Here is a 15,000-nt window from a genome sequence, read left to right as displayed (position 1 = left end):
CAAACTCATGATGATAATTTCTAAGTTCATTCGTATCTTTCTGATGCAAGGTTCTATTGTTAAGCACAGAGTACAAAAATATCTGTATTGTCAAAGTCTACATGATGCAGATCAGATAAAATTGGACAGGGTTTCCAATGATGCTGGCTTAATGAATTCTGACATACGATCTGGTTTACAAATCATAAAGTGAGCAGACAGTAGCTCGAACATACAAACATACACACAGATGACATAAATTACAAGTCACGTAGGCCGTCTGGGTTATAGTTCACTGTGGTTGTCTCAATCAGGAAGCTGTGACAACAGTTTACAAAACAATAGATTTGATGACCACAGATGACGCCAAACCAGGCACTGACTGATACAACACGTCCGCTTAGCCTACATTAACTTATCTGGTCCGATCATACTCCTACAAGCAAACTGGTGGACCTCTTGGGCCACTGGTTTTAATCAATCATAGTTTTAGTTTTTATATATAGAATAACAGTCCATATTTTTTTATTATATAACACTTACATAAATGCTCAGTCGGCTACAAAACCAAACACTGAATATTACTCAAGCCTGACTTACATTTGACTTATAGGAGTATGATACAGACACTAATGTGAATATATAGTTAACTCTAAATTACCAGCAAGTGATTAAGGAATAATATCCAATGAGTTATATGTAAAAAATCAGATGTATAGAAAATACTTATAAGTAAAAAAAATTCATGGTGTACACAAATACAGATTCATGTAATAAGATGTGAGACATATGCATATGATAATATTCGTAAATAATAATGATCACGTGATATATAATGATGCAGTTTTACACTTCAACTCATGAAGATACATATGCTACAGAAAATACTAATGTACTCCTGATAATTGCATAATATAAAGATTTACATGAGAAAAATCATATTTTAACTCATAAAAATCATATATGAAGTGATAAAAATCTTATATGAAGTGATAAAAATCATACATTAACTGATATATTAACTGATATATTAACTGATATACTAACTGATATATTAACTGATATACTAACTGATATACTAACTGATATACTAACTGCAGTTATTGGTAAGATACAAGGTAACAGATTGATTAAAGGCTACCTGATTTATTTATACATATATATATTGATTCATATTTATGATCAATACATGTGCACTTAATACAAATGATTAACATAAATGACTAATCTAAGTGATTAATCTATATGGACTCTAGATAGATTCCTAGTACGTACACGCACAGATATATATTGATTCATTGATTAACTTCTATATTCTTCAAATAAGCATGCTAATAGATATATAATGATTGTGATACTGTACGGACTCTGTTATTTACTGATACTTTAGCTATGATACTTATATAGATATTGATCCTTTATTGATACTTTATATATGGAATACATAGCCAAGGATATACCCACTACACATTTAACCAGCGTTTCGAACAGCTTTTCGCCCATTACACAATTCCAGACAACCACCAATAGCCAAATGAAATGGCCAATTCCAAATGGTTAAAAACAAGGGGAAATTGCCTGGGCAGGGTCCGACGTTCTATTTTGCTCCCATACTTGTTCTCTGCATCGTATGCCATACGAATACGTTCGCGATGAATAAAATCATCCCCAGCACAAGTCCTGCACCAGCAAACGTAGAGTTGAATAACCTCCTTGGTTGTAATTGCCGGAAGTATGTCCCTTTGCAGTCAATTCCAACAGCCGCTGGACCATTCCGCATTAGTCGTCTGCAGCGACGAACTGGTTTTTAAAATTGTAGACAATCTGTCCGGGCATGCGATGTGAAACTCTCGTACTGCAAGGTGTAACCAGGTTCCATTAATCAGCCTGTAAACGAAATTATACTTGTCACAAGGGCAAAGTAAATTCAGACAACGTCAAAATATGGGAGGGAGAAAGCCGTGAAGGACTAGACTTAACCCACATGAATTTGCTGATATTTTATGGAATTCAAAAGAGTCAGCTGTTCAAACTTTTTTATCCATGGCATTATAACAATGAGTGAACCTATCCAGGTCTCTGACGACCGTAAAAATATCCATATTATCAGATATCAATACGAATCCCAAAGAAAATTCGATATTACTGGTAGTGAGTTACTAGACAAAGAAGTGGGAAACGGAGCTATTTGTAAGATTGCCAGGGAACATAAGAATCGAAGAGGATATTAACCATGATTCTGTAATTCTCTACACTTACTGAAAATAAACTGTGATAAAATCCGATCCTATGTGCCCCTAACAAAAGGTTCATATTCAAGTTTCTCGCACACATCCTCTAAGGTTAATGTTAAGACTTTAATAGGCAGGAGATGCTACGAAAGAACCCACTATGTAACTAATTTCTATATAAACTTTGGGTTTTTCAAGAAAATGTGACATTTTCCCATGAATGTGATCTACTTGAATTGTAATATGCTAATGTTGCAAGTAAATATTTCATATCCATAAACTGATGCTACTAAAATGTCCATTTACTAATGTCATAAGCTGATTTATTGACTAATTGTCTATGAAGTTCAGAAAAAATTAATTCATTTTGATGTTATAGAAATTCTATTCACTTATTTTGTTCAATAATTTTAAAACGATTTAGATTCTTTAACTAAACTTGCATTGATCACCACAGATAGACAACAACACACTGATGAAGCCTGTGCAAGCGGATTATAGGGGTTAAGAGGAACAGTGATGCATTTGCAATTTATACAATGATTCAGCAACACGCGCTAGGCAGGAGACTGCGCTCAAGCCAGCTTTAAGAGTTAGGTACTCGCTGTAATAAATACAACTTAAGTACTTTCAAATGATAGCCATGTATGAATTGGATATTTTTTGTTTTAATACTCCACCCACACGAGAAGAATGTCTGAAAAAACAGTACCAAAATTGAACAATATTAGTTTCATGTTGGAAACCTGCAAAATTGTAAAATATATGTAATTACATATGTTAAATTAGATATTCCTTATTCAAAACTAATGAAAAGGGTTTCCATACAAATTTTATTTATATTATTTACCCTGTAAGATCCATATAGGATTATTCACATAGATATATATATAGGATTATTCACATAGATATACATTTTCACTTCTAGACTTCCTTGCTTTAAAATTTTTTTTTTTTTTTTTTTTTACCACGAATATAAACCATCGGAACAGACAGTATGCCAGTAGGTTTTGGTATGTGCTTGAACTTTTAGCTTATTTGTCGTTAATATTCCTAGGATACTGAATGGGCTACTAAACTTAGGCGTTAAGTTAGAGTTCAAACCTTTACACATATATATTTGGATATTTTATAAACACCTTCTGCATATGGTTATGTTTTGTTTATTGATTTTAACGTGATTCCTTTTCATTATAACTTGTAACCCTTTCAACTTCTTACAGAGTATATTATAACGACTCATACTTGTATCCATACTTCTTTATATTTGATAAATTAATGGTTAGCCTGAATATGTGGAAAAGTGTTCTAGCGGGCGTACCGTATAAGGCTACTTGCGGTATCATTTCTATAGATACATAATATGAATGATAAAGGTATTTAAAACCGAGAGAACCGCTATAATTCAGTTTGAATCCAACATCCCGAGTGTAACTAGTAGGACATTGACACTTTCTTATTTATCCGTTCTACCAAACCGATTGACTCTGGGTGATAAAATATGGTATTGATTTTCTTAATGCAAAGGAATTCACACAACAAGTTAAGGAAATTATTATTGATTTACACCACCCGAGTGAGTCAGAGATTGCCATGTGTTGAACTCCGTGTTTACTGATGTAGCACTAATAAATATTCCTAGCGCACTCAATTGCGGTGCTTGTCTTTTAGTGCTATTAATTCTAAATAACGTGTCAAGGCAACTATTAACACTAAGAGGTGTTTATTTCCTCTGTCAGACTCATAAAACTCTGTTAATAAATCTACGTGTACTCTTTCAAAGGATTGATTTGGCACGGGATAGGCTCCTAAACTGACAGGTGTCTTAGTGTGTCCCTTGTTTTCATGACACATGTGACAATTAATGTGCTTTTTATATCTGTAAGCATTGTAGGCCAGTAAAATAGTGATTTGGCTTTCTGACACATAATAGAGAACCCTGGATGACCGTGTAATGGATTGGAATGCAACCAGTTTAGGACAATTGGTATAAAAAGATTGGTGCAACTACCTGGTCATTAGTCACCTGCTGTGTTCCTCGGGTTTTCCTCGTCACGGACCTACATATAATATTACCTTTGATTACATAATTCTGCTACACCTACTTTAAATATACTTTTGCTTTAGGATTTCCGTTCGAAGCATTTATTGTTTTGCTTAGTTGCTGACCCTTTCTTATAGTTTAGTTTGTAACAGTTCAGCGCTCCAACCCAGGTCTTCAGTGTTCACGATCTCTTGGGTTAATGAATTTTCTTGTTCAGATATGGTCTTAACAATAGGCACGGATATTTCTATATCTTTTAGTCCAACTAATGGTTCCTTACAGGATGGCGCGGGATTGCGGGATAACACGTCAGCTATGATATTTGCTTTCCCAGGTAGATATCTTAACTTGGCTCCAAAGACCTGAATGATCATATGCCACCGAGTTCCTTTGGGACTGTGATTAAAGCCTTGAAAAACTCGGTAAGGGACTAATGGTCAATAAGGACTTTAACAGGATAGCCGTAGGTTATGAACTTAAAATGTACTAGTGAATTAACAATACCTAGCCCTTCCTTGCCTATTACTGCATATTTACTTTCAGAGGGCTTTAGTTTATGTGAATAAAAAGCTGTAGGAAAGAACTGTTTATCATATTGCTGAAGTAGTACCCCTCTTACCCCTTGGTCTGAGGCGTCTGTTGCAATAAAAAAAAAATTCCTTATTTAAATCAGGGAATTTTAAGATAGGTGAACTGCATAATTCCACTATAAAGATATCGAATGCCTGTTGATGCTTTCCCGACCATAATAAATCTACGCCCTTCTTCATAAGATCTATTAAAGGAGCTGCTGTAATTACATATAAACTTTAATACCCACTACAGCCCAAAAGTGCTGTATCCCCCTTTACGTTAATAGGTACCGACATCTCACCATGGACTACTTTAAGACCTTGACTAGATACACAAAACCTAGATAAACATGTTCGGTTTTTAAAACTCACATTTAGATATTTTACTCTGAGATTATTTTTGTCTTAGTCTCTGTAGCACTAGCTCTAGCTTATGTGAATGTACTTCTAAGGTATTAGAAAAGATTACAAGACCAACCAATAGGCATGTAGGGTATCCCCTAAAAAAGTCTCCAAATACTATATTAATCATTCTGGTGAATGTAATTGGGGCGCAACGTAAACCAGAGGCATACGTAAAAATTGATAATGTCCCCTGATTGTGATGAGGTACACTCACATAGCTAATGGTATCTGGTGAAAGCCTTTAAGTAAGTCCAAGCTGGTGAAAGATTTATTCTGACCTAACAAAGATAAGATATTGTCGGTACATGGCACTGGAAAATGATCGGAAATCATTTCCTCGTTTAAGCGACAGAAATCTACGACGATACGCCAAGACCGATCTTTTTTAGGCATGATGTGTTAAGGGAAAAATTATATAGGTATTTGATTTCGTAATGACTCCTATTATTAACATTTTTTCAACTTCGTCATTTATCTCATTTTGAAATTTCATTGGGAGTCTATACGAAGGTACGTGAAGAGCTTTATGTTTGTCCTTTAACCGTATTTGGTGTTCAATGACATCCGTTTTCCCCAGAGATCACTCGCTAGTGGAGAAACATCCTGGTATTCAGATAAAAGATAAAAAAATTTCTGCTGATTCACCTCTGCTTGAATGACTTTATTGATTTTACTTTAGATAAAATATAAGAGGGATTCATATACTACTGGTTGGGCGTGACTAAATTTAGCAACAGTAAAAAATGCGATATTAATAACTTCCATATCCCCGATATGTATATAGGTTTTGTGGATTACTAGATTGGTATTTGGAGGGTTACAGACTTCAATATTAACTTGTGTATAGTGCTTTGCTCGCTGAAATCCATTATATTTCAGAGGGTCGGGAAGGGACTAAAATTTTCAGATCCCAGCAAAGTATTTTTACACGCACTAAGACATTCGAGGGTGCGTGCGTATCGAGATTTTGCATGCAAACTGTGTCTGTGGGTGTGGGAGAATTCTGTTGGGTCGCTTGAACAATGTCACGATTTATGAGACAAGTGATTGGTTCCTCTATATGTTATTATTTGATTAACTGTCTCTTTTTGTCCAAAACGGATTTTAATGTGTTAGAAGGTTTATAGAATTTTCCTTTGATATGCACGCCTTATTTGGCAGGAGGTAAGATAATGTTTTGTCTACCCATAGATGGATATCCTACAATTACACTATGGTTTTTATAACTATAAAGATATCTGTAAGCGTGCGCTTATCCACCCTTTACTGAATCTGCGTTACGCTACGACAATTAACTCTTTTTTGCCCATTACTGAAAGCCGTACTCCTGACTTCTCAATAGGGAAGTTCGAACAACAAATGGTGAGTCCGTAAATACAGGATTTTACGTGGACTAAAGGAATTAAAACAATGTAAATGGCTGACATTCTAATTTTGCGGCACGTACAGTCGGGCGTAATCCACCACTACTTATAATAACTTATTATATTAAAACTACGGGAACCTGCTCTGATTACTTGATACGGTCGTGTGATTCATAGGAAAATTCCTTTTTAATTTAAAAAGGTGTTTGGCATGAATGATCCGACATCACTCTCCCCCCTCCACTAGAGTCGCTTATGTGGAATGTGCTTGCTTTCAACACTCGGCAGATTTTGACTGACCCTGACCGTTTTACTAGATGGCACAGCAACCAATTTTCCTGAAGTACGATTTGTTTGTTCTGATTTTTAGCAGAGTTACTGTTTATCTGTTTCCTATTATAATAATGAGGATTCTTTTCTTTAATATCATCGGCAACGTATTGTGTGTTTTTAGCATTATGTTGCTGTTGGTTACGTAAAAAGCAACGAACACAAGAATGACTTGAACTATTATGAATTGAGTGATTACTATTAAAACAAGTTATCCCTACTACGTTATTATTAACTATATGTACTTGCTGTGGTTTACTTTCATTCTTTGCTAAAATTTGAAATAGTGAGGAACCCTGGTCAGCGCATTTAGACATAATTTTGTTAATTTGTTTATATGAATGTTAAGCATATTAACCTAATGAAAGTTTTTACAGACATGTTATTCCTTGCAATCCAGCCGTATTTTGTTTAAAGTTAAGTTGATTCATAGAGATTCGATTTTTTTAAGCATATAACTCAAAAAACTCGAGGCTAAAACTGCCATGGGGACCTTGCATAGGAGCCTTTATTGTCCTGACCCGAAATAGTGTCACCTCTAATTTATAGAGATTTGAATGGGTGTTCCACTTGTTTTTGTGTGTTTTCTTATCACTAAGGTGCCTAACGGCCCTATCCATGCATCTGTATAAATACAGATGTCCACTGTGTAAACGCCTATTCAATGTTTAATATGATTTGTTACATACAGAATTAATAGTCACCCAAAATGATAAGATTAACATAGTATATGAATATAATATTTCAGGAGAACTTCTGGAACCAGAAACTCAAAGATAAAAACTCGCAGTAGCGAAGTCCCAATGATGTAGATAATTTCTGTAAAAAAGTAAGATTAAGAATGTCTCGTAACTTCAGCCACAGGAACAACGAAATTCGACCTGCAAAGGAAACACTCAAAGTTACTCCAAATGAATAAAAAAAGGATTGTACTTAGCTTGATTTTGTGGGAAGTCACGTCGTTTCGATAACGACACTGCCTTGGTCCCCCTTCTCTGTTTAGCAGATGACCCTGGTTCTTAGCTTGGGTATCCCCTGTGTCTGTTGTTTGTTTGTTGGATGATTCGTTTCTTGCTGGTCCTTGAAGATCCAATGCTGCAGACGCGTCCGGTTTGTTTCTTGAAGTGCTGGAAACGCTCAATAAACGATGATGCCTTCTTGAATGATTCTAAATGAGAGACATCTCTTACGGTTAGGACGAAGCTTGCATTGCCGTAAGAAGCAGACACGTCCGGTTTGTTTCTTGTAGATATGCACTGCTAAAGATGCTCACTAAACGATGATCCAGTTTCTTGTATAATTCTTTATGTAAGACATATCTTACGTTGCCATAAGAGACACTAAGTTGCTTGAAGAATCTCTTGCCGTCGTTGACTTCTGATATGATACATTATTCTTTATTCTTCGGAAGACGTTGAAGAGTTATCGCTGGAGGCTGCCACCAAATATGTAGGGCTGATGCCTTTGTATAATAAGGCGCCCTGTGAGGTTATTTAGACCTGCGATAATTTACGCTAAGGTCGGTTTGTTATGACTCTCCATCCTCATTGGAGTGTCTTGGATTTCGATGATAATCTCTAAGTCAGTATCTTCTTTGGGTATGAAGGCAGAGATGTTTCAAACTCATGATGATAATTTTTAAGTTCATTCAGTATCTTCTTTCTGATGCGAGGTTCTATTGTTTAACAAAAATATCTGTATTCTCGAAGTCTACATGATGCAGATCAGATAAAATTGGACAGGTCTTCCAATGATGCTGGCTTAATGAATCTGACATACAATCTGGTTTACAAATCATAAAGTGAGCAGACAGTAGCTCGAACATACGAACATACACACAGATGACATAGATTACAAGTCCCGTAGGCCGTCTGGGTTATAGGTCACTGTGGTTGTCTCAAGCAGGAAGCTGCGACAACAGTTTACAAAACAATAGATATGATGACCATAGATGATGGCAAACCAGAAACTGACTGATACAACACGTCCGCTTAGCCTGCATTAACTTATCTGGTCCGATTATACTCCTGCAAGCAAACTGGTTGACCTCTTGGGTCACTGGTTTTAATTAATCATCGTTTTAGTTTTTATATATGGAATAACAGTCCATATTTTTTTTATTATGTAATACTTACATTATATATATATATATATATATATATATATATATATATATATATATGCAATTCCTATTACGTGCTTAATAAACTTTACCAAATCCCATCTTCCATATATTTCCAACTGAAGCATTCTCAAGAGTTCGTCCATTAATATACTTAATCAAAAGCACCTTGACCTTCAAGAGTCCTTTCTATAATTTCGAGCTGAAAATGATTTGTCTATATTTAAAGATTAAAAGAAAGGGCTATAAATAAATACTATTTGCAGAAAGAGGCAGGTTACAGTAAAAGATGATGAATAATTAAACAATGAAATGGAAAAAGAAAATAAGACCATATTTCAGACAGAGGCAGGTTACAGGAAAAGATGATGAATAATTAAACAATGAAAAGGTATAAAAATGAAACCACTTTGCAGAAAGAGACAGGTTACAGGAAAAGATGATAAATGATTAAACAATGAAAAGGAAAAAGATAATGAAACCAGCTTACAGAGAGAGACAGGTTACAGGAAAAGATGATAAATAATTAAACAATGAAAAGGAATAAAAATGAAACCACTTTGCAGAAAAAGACAGGTTACAGGAAAACATGATAATTAATTAAACAATGAAATGGATAAGGAAAAGGTAAACAGATTACAGAAAGAGGTAGGTTACAGGAAAAATGATAAATAATTAAACAATGAAAAGGAAAAAGAAAATTAAACCAATTTGAAGAAAGAAACAGGTTACATGAAAAGATAATGAAAAATTAAACAATGAAATAAAAAAAGGAAATGAAAACCGATTGCAGAAAGAGACAGGGTTACAGGAAAAGATGATAAATAATTAAACAATGAAATGGAAGAAGACAATGAAACCATCTTGCGGACAAAAGGAAAAGAGGATAAATAATTCAACAATGAAATGGAAAAAGAAAATGAAATAAGAATACGATAGATAATTAAACAATGAAAAAGAAAAAGAAGATAAAACCAGGTTCCAGGAAGAAATAGGTTACAGGAAAAGATGATAAATAAATAAATATAATGGAAGGTAAAATAAGACTTGCACACTTTAATTTAGGAGATGACGTCCTGAGCAGCAACAGAGAGAGAGAGAGAGAGAGAGAGAGAGAGAGAGAGAGAGAGAGAGAGAGAGAGCTGGAATGAATTTGCCACTCGCTTGAACATTTTGGAGATCAAGAGATCCCACAACTGCACTGGGCAGACTATTCCACATTTTAGCTGTACCCAAGATACGTTTCCATCATATAACACGAAATAAACACACGCGTCTGTCCCCCGTCTTTTTTTGTATTTCATGCGAAGTGAGATCAAACACTCCGTCCGTCCGTCAGCTTCAAACGCCTGAGTGATGTTGGACATCCGCCATTTAAAAAAAAAAGAAAAAAAATTGTAAAAGCTGTAAATTACTCATCAGGCTGAGTGGAAAAATATAATGAGCAGGGGTTTATGATAGCTTTGATCAGACGATGGTGGGAGGGGGGGGGGGGGCGGGTGGGCTTGGGGGACGGGGTCTTATTCGGAGGTGTTCTAAGGGAGGAAAAAGGTGAAGGGTACTGGGGAATAAATAGGTTAGAAGAGAGAGAGAGAGAGGTGGGGGGAGTGGTGGAATGGAAGAAAAAATAGTAAATAAATATATATTTATAACTGTGAGAGAGAGAGAGAGAGAGAGAGAGAGAGAGAGAGAGAGAGAGAGAGAGAGGTGGTTGGTTTGTGTCAAGTAATGGAATGCAAGGAAAATAGTAAATAAATAAATAAATAAATATATTTAGATTACTGAGAGAGAGAGAGAGAGAGAGAGAGAGAGAGAGAGAGGGTAGGGGAGGAGAGAGAGAGGCCCTGATGAAGAGAGAGAGAGAGAGAGAGAGAGGTGATTTGTGTCAAGTAATGGAATGCACGGAAAATAAATAACTTCAATATATAAAATAGTATATATAAATAAGTATCTTTAGATTATTGTGTGTGTGTGAGAGAGAGAGAGAGAGAGAGAAAGAGAGAGGGATTGTGATTGCTTGAGGTGGTTTGTGCAAAGCAGTTGACTGAAGGGAAAAACACCGGACGAATAAATAAATGAACAGACATCTAATAACTACATACAAGCAAACGAAATTATTATTTATTTATATATTTATTTACAGACAAGTTTTATTCCATGGTGTTTCTTTTGTTGTTGTTTTTTAATGGACCTTTAACCGAGATAAGATTCGTTCTGTAATGATTACCAGCATTGTGGAGCAGAAATGACAGCATATTTGATAACCGAAACAGTGAGATAATCTGAGAAGAGGATTAGTGGACATTATACCCAAGGGCACCTCACATTTGGCCACAAGAAAAAACAGCAGAACGTATCACTCCCAATCAATTTCACTGACGTTTGTTCTCCCGAGAGGCATAAATAAAAAGAAAAACAAACACTTTGACGTTCCAGATCTGTGGTGAAATGTGGTATCAATAAATGATTCCAGAATACATCGCGGCCTTCACTCAAAATCGTAAACACAGATCTGAAATGTCCATGACACGCGTAATGTATTTATCAGAACGTTCCTCGTGCGAGACAATTGCGCAGTTCTCATTTCATTTTGATACCAGAAGCGTCGTGACAGCTGGAAGAGCATAATCGTATTAGATTAATGGTATTACGTAACTGTTTTCTGCGATGTGATTCGTTTCATTGTACACGATTCGTTTCATATACATAATTACGTTTAATTTTACATGATTCGTTCCATGATACATGATTCGCTCCGCTATACGTGATTCTTACCATCATACTTGATACGTGCCATTGTACATGATTCGTAAATCATTTGTTTCATTATACTTGTGTCCTTTCATTATACTCAATTCGTTTTATTACTCATGATTCGCTCCGCTACATGGGATTCTTTCTATTATACTTGATTCGTTCCATTGTACATGATTCGTAAAATCATTTGTTTCATTATACTCGCTTCCTTTCATTATACTTGATACGTTCCATTATGCATGATTCGCTCCGCTATACGTGATTCTTTCTATTATACTTGATTCGTTCCATTATACGTGATTCTTTCCATTATATATATATATATATATATATATATATATATATATATATATATATATATATATATTATATATTGATACATACCATTGTACATGATTCGTGAATCATTTGTTTCATTATACTCTTTTCGATCCGTTATACTTGATTCGTTTCATTATATGTGATTCTTACTATCATACTTGATACATGCCATTGTGCATGATTCGTAAAACCATTTGTTTCACTATATTCTTTTCGATCCATTATACTTGATCCATTCCTTTGTACTTGATTCGTTTCATTATACGTGATTTTTACTATCATACTTGTTACGTGCCATTTACATGATTCGTAGATCATTTGTTTCATTATACTCGCTTCCTTTCATTACACTTGATTCGTTCCATGGTACATGATTCACTCCGCTATATGTGATTCTTTCTATAATACTTGATTTCTTCCATTGTACATGATTCGTAAATCATTTGTTTCATTATACTGGTTTCAATCCATTATACTTGATCCATCCCATTGTACATGATTCTTTCCATTATATTTGATTTGTTCCATTATACATGATTCGTAACACATTTGTTTCATTATACTCTTTTCGTTTCATTAAGCTTGATTCATTCCATTGTAGATGATTTGTTTCATTACATATGATTCTTTCCATTATATTTGATTTGTTCCATTGTACATGATAGATAAATCATTTGTTTAATTATACTCGTTTGATTTCATTATACTTGATTCATTCCATTGTACTTGATTCGTTCCGTTATACGTGATTGGTAAATCATTCGTACCATTGTACTTGATTCGTTCCAGTGTACTTGATTCGTTCCATTATGCGTGATTCGTAAATCATTCGTACCATTGTACTTGATTCGTCCTATTTTAATTGATTCGTTCCATTATACATGATTCGTAAATCACTCGCATCATTGTACTTTATTCTTTCTATTGTACTTGATTCGTTCTGTTGCACTTGATTCGTCCCAGTATACATGATTCGCCAATTTTACCAGAAATGCAGGAATTCTCCTTGCTACTATGTATACATGACAGGTACTGCGCAAGTAATAAAATAAAATGAATAATATAAAAAATCATTTTGGAATAAAACTCTTCTAAAATGGCAAATCAATCTTTTCCGCGACGACTGCCTTATTTTTTTTACTCGTTTAACATCTTACTAAATAAAAAATATAGATATATAAAAGTTTAAAAAGGGCAATTTCACGTTCAGTCTAGTTCTACCCTTCTATGATGAATATACAAAAAAAAATTACTGTGCTATCATATCCTATTGTGTAGATTATTCTGAGATAACTCCACGATTATCCTGGGGCGATTATAGAGACGTTTCCACGAAATAAAAACCATCTGGAGAATAATCTTATTCGTCCTGATATTCAAGAAAAAATTAACGTCATATAAAAACGGAAAATACGAGTGTTACATAATTTTACATGCTTTCTGTAAATCCTTTAATGACAGACTGCTTATGCGTCTCTCTCTCTCTCTCTCTCTCTCTCTCTCTCTCTCTCTCTCACTGAGGCAGTGAGAGAAAAAACAGGCACAGAAAGACAAAGACAAGATCGTGAAATGGAGGAAATTGTAGTGGCACATTGCCAAAAGGTTCTAAGAAAGTAATTCTTTTCTTTCTACATACCAATGCATCTAACTTTCCTATCACAACCAATCTGTCTTAAGTAGGATACCATCGTATTTAGCCCTCCTAGCACAACCAATCTCTTTAAGTAGGATAACTTTGTATTTAAAATTCCTAGCACAACCAATCTGTCTTAAGTACGATACCTTTGCATTTAACCATCCTAGCACAACCAATCTCTTTAAGTAGGATACCTTTGCATCTAACCCTCCTAGCACAACCAACCTCTCTTAAGTAGGATAGGAGACCTGCAGCTTTAAGATTCTTAGGCAAAACCAAATCTTTACCAACTAAAAAAATATAAAACCCTAAAATGTTTTGTCAGAATTAGCTGGAATAACAGTAAAAGGCACATGAATAATACTTGACCAACTGTTGTATTTTTAGAAACTGAACGAAGAGTAAGCAATAAATAATGAAGGATTAACAAAGTCCATTGTAAAGGTCTGACGTCAATCAGCTGGTTCATATTCACACTAGGAATTTTTTTTCTGTTATTTTTAAAGTAAAAAAAAATGCTTCGTATTTGAATGGTAGTGGAGTCATATAATTTATGGGAATATTTTGAGAGAAAATATAACTGCGTAGTGAAAACGAGAGAGACCGTCTTTGATAAGTGACTTAAAAAAGGTATTTTCTATAATTTTTTTATAAAGTAAAAAAAAAAAATGCTTCGTATTTGAATGGCAGTGGAGTCATATAATTAATGGGTATATTTTGAGAGAAAATATAACTGAACGTAGTGAAAACGAGAGAGACAGTTTTTGTTATGGGTGACATATATATATATATATATATATATATATATATATATATATATATATATTGCATGTATATATTATATATATATATATATATATATATATATATATATATATAGTATGCATGCCTATATATATATATATATATATATATATATATATATCTATATTATATACTATATATATATATATATACATATGTTACGGTCATTTTGCAAAATTGGTCATTTTACAAAATTGCCGGCCATTATGCAAAAGGACAAAATTCGTGGCCATTTTGCGAAATGACCTAAATTTCTCAACATTTTGCAAAACGACCAAGATTTTGGTCAGTTTACAAAATTATCGTTGGTCAGTTTACAAAATGTCCATACAGCAAGCAGCCAGATGGAAAAAAAAAGCGAGGGAATGATAAAACGTAGTGAGCATAACTAATTTTATTCATTTTCAGAAAATGCAATTTTCAAATACATCAAAA

This window comes from Macrobrachium nipponense, chromosome 13 (genome assembly GCF_015104395.2).
Source record: "Macrobrachium nipponense isolate FS-2020 chromosome 13, ASM1510439v2, whole genome shotgun sequence".
NCBI classification, from domain to species: domain Eukaryota; kingdom Metazoa; phylum Arthropoda; class Malacostraca; order Decapoda; family Palaemonidae; genus Macrobrachium; species Macrobrachium nipponense.
Note: the sequence above shows the minus strand (reverse complement) of the source record.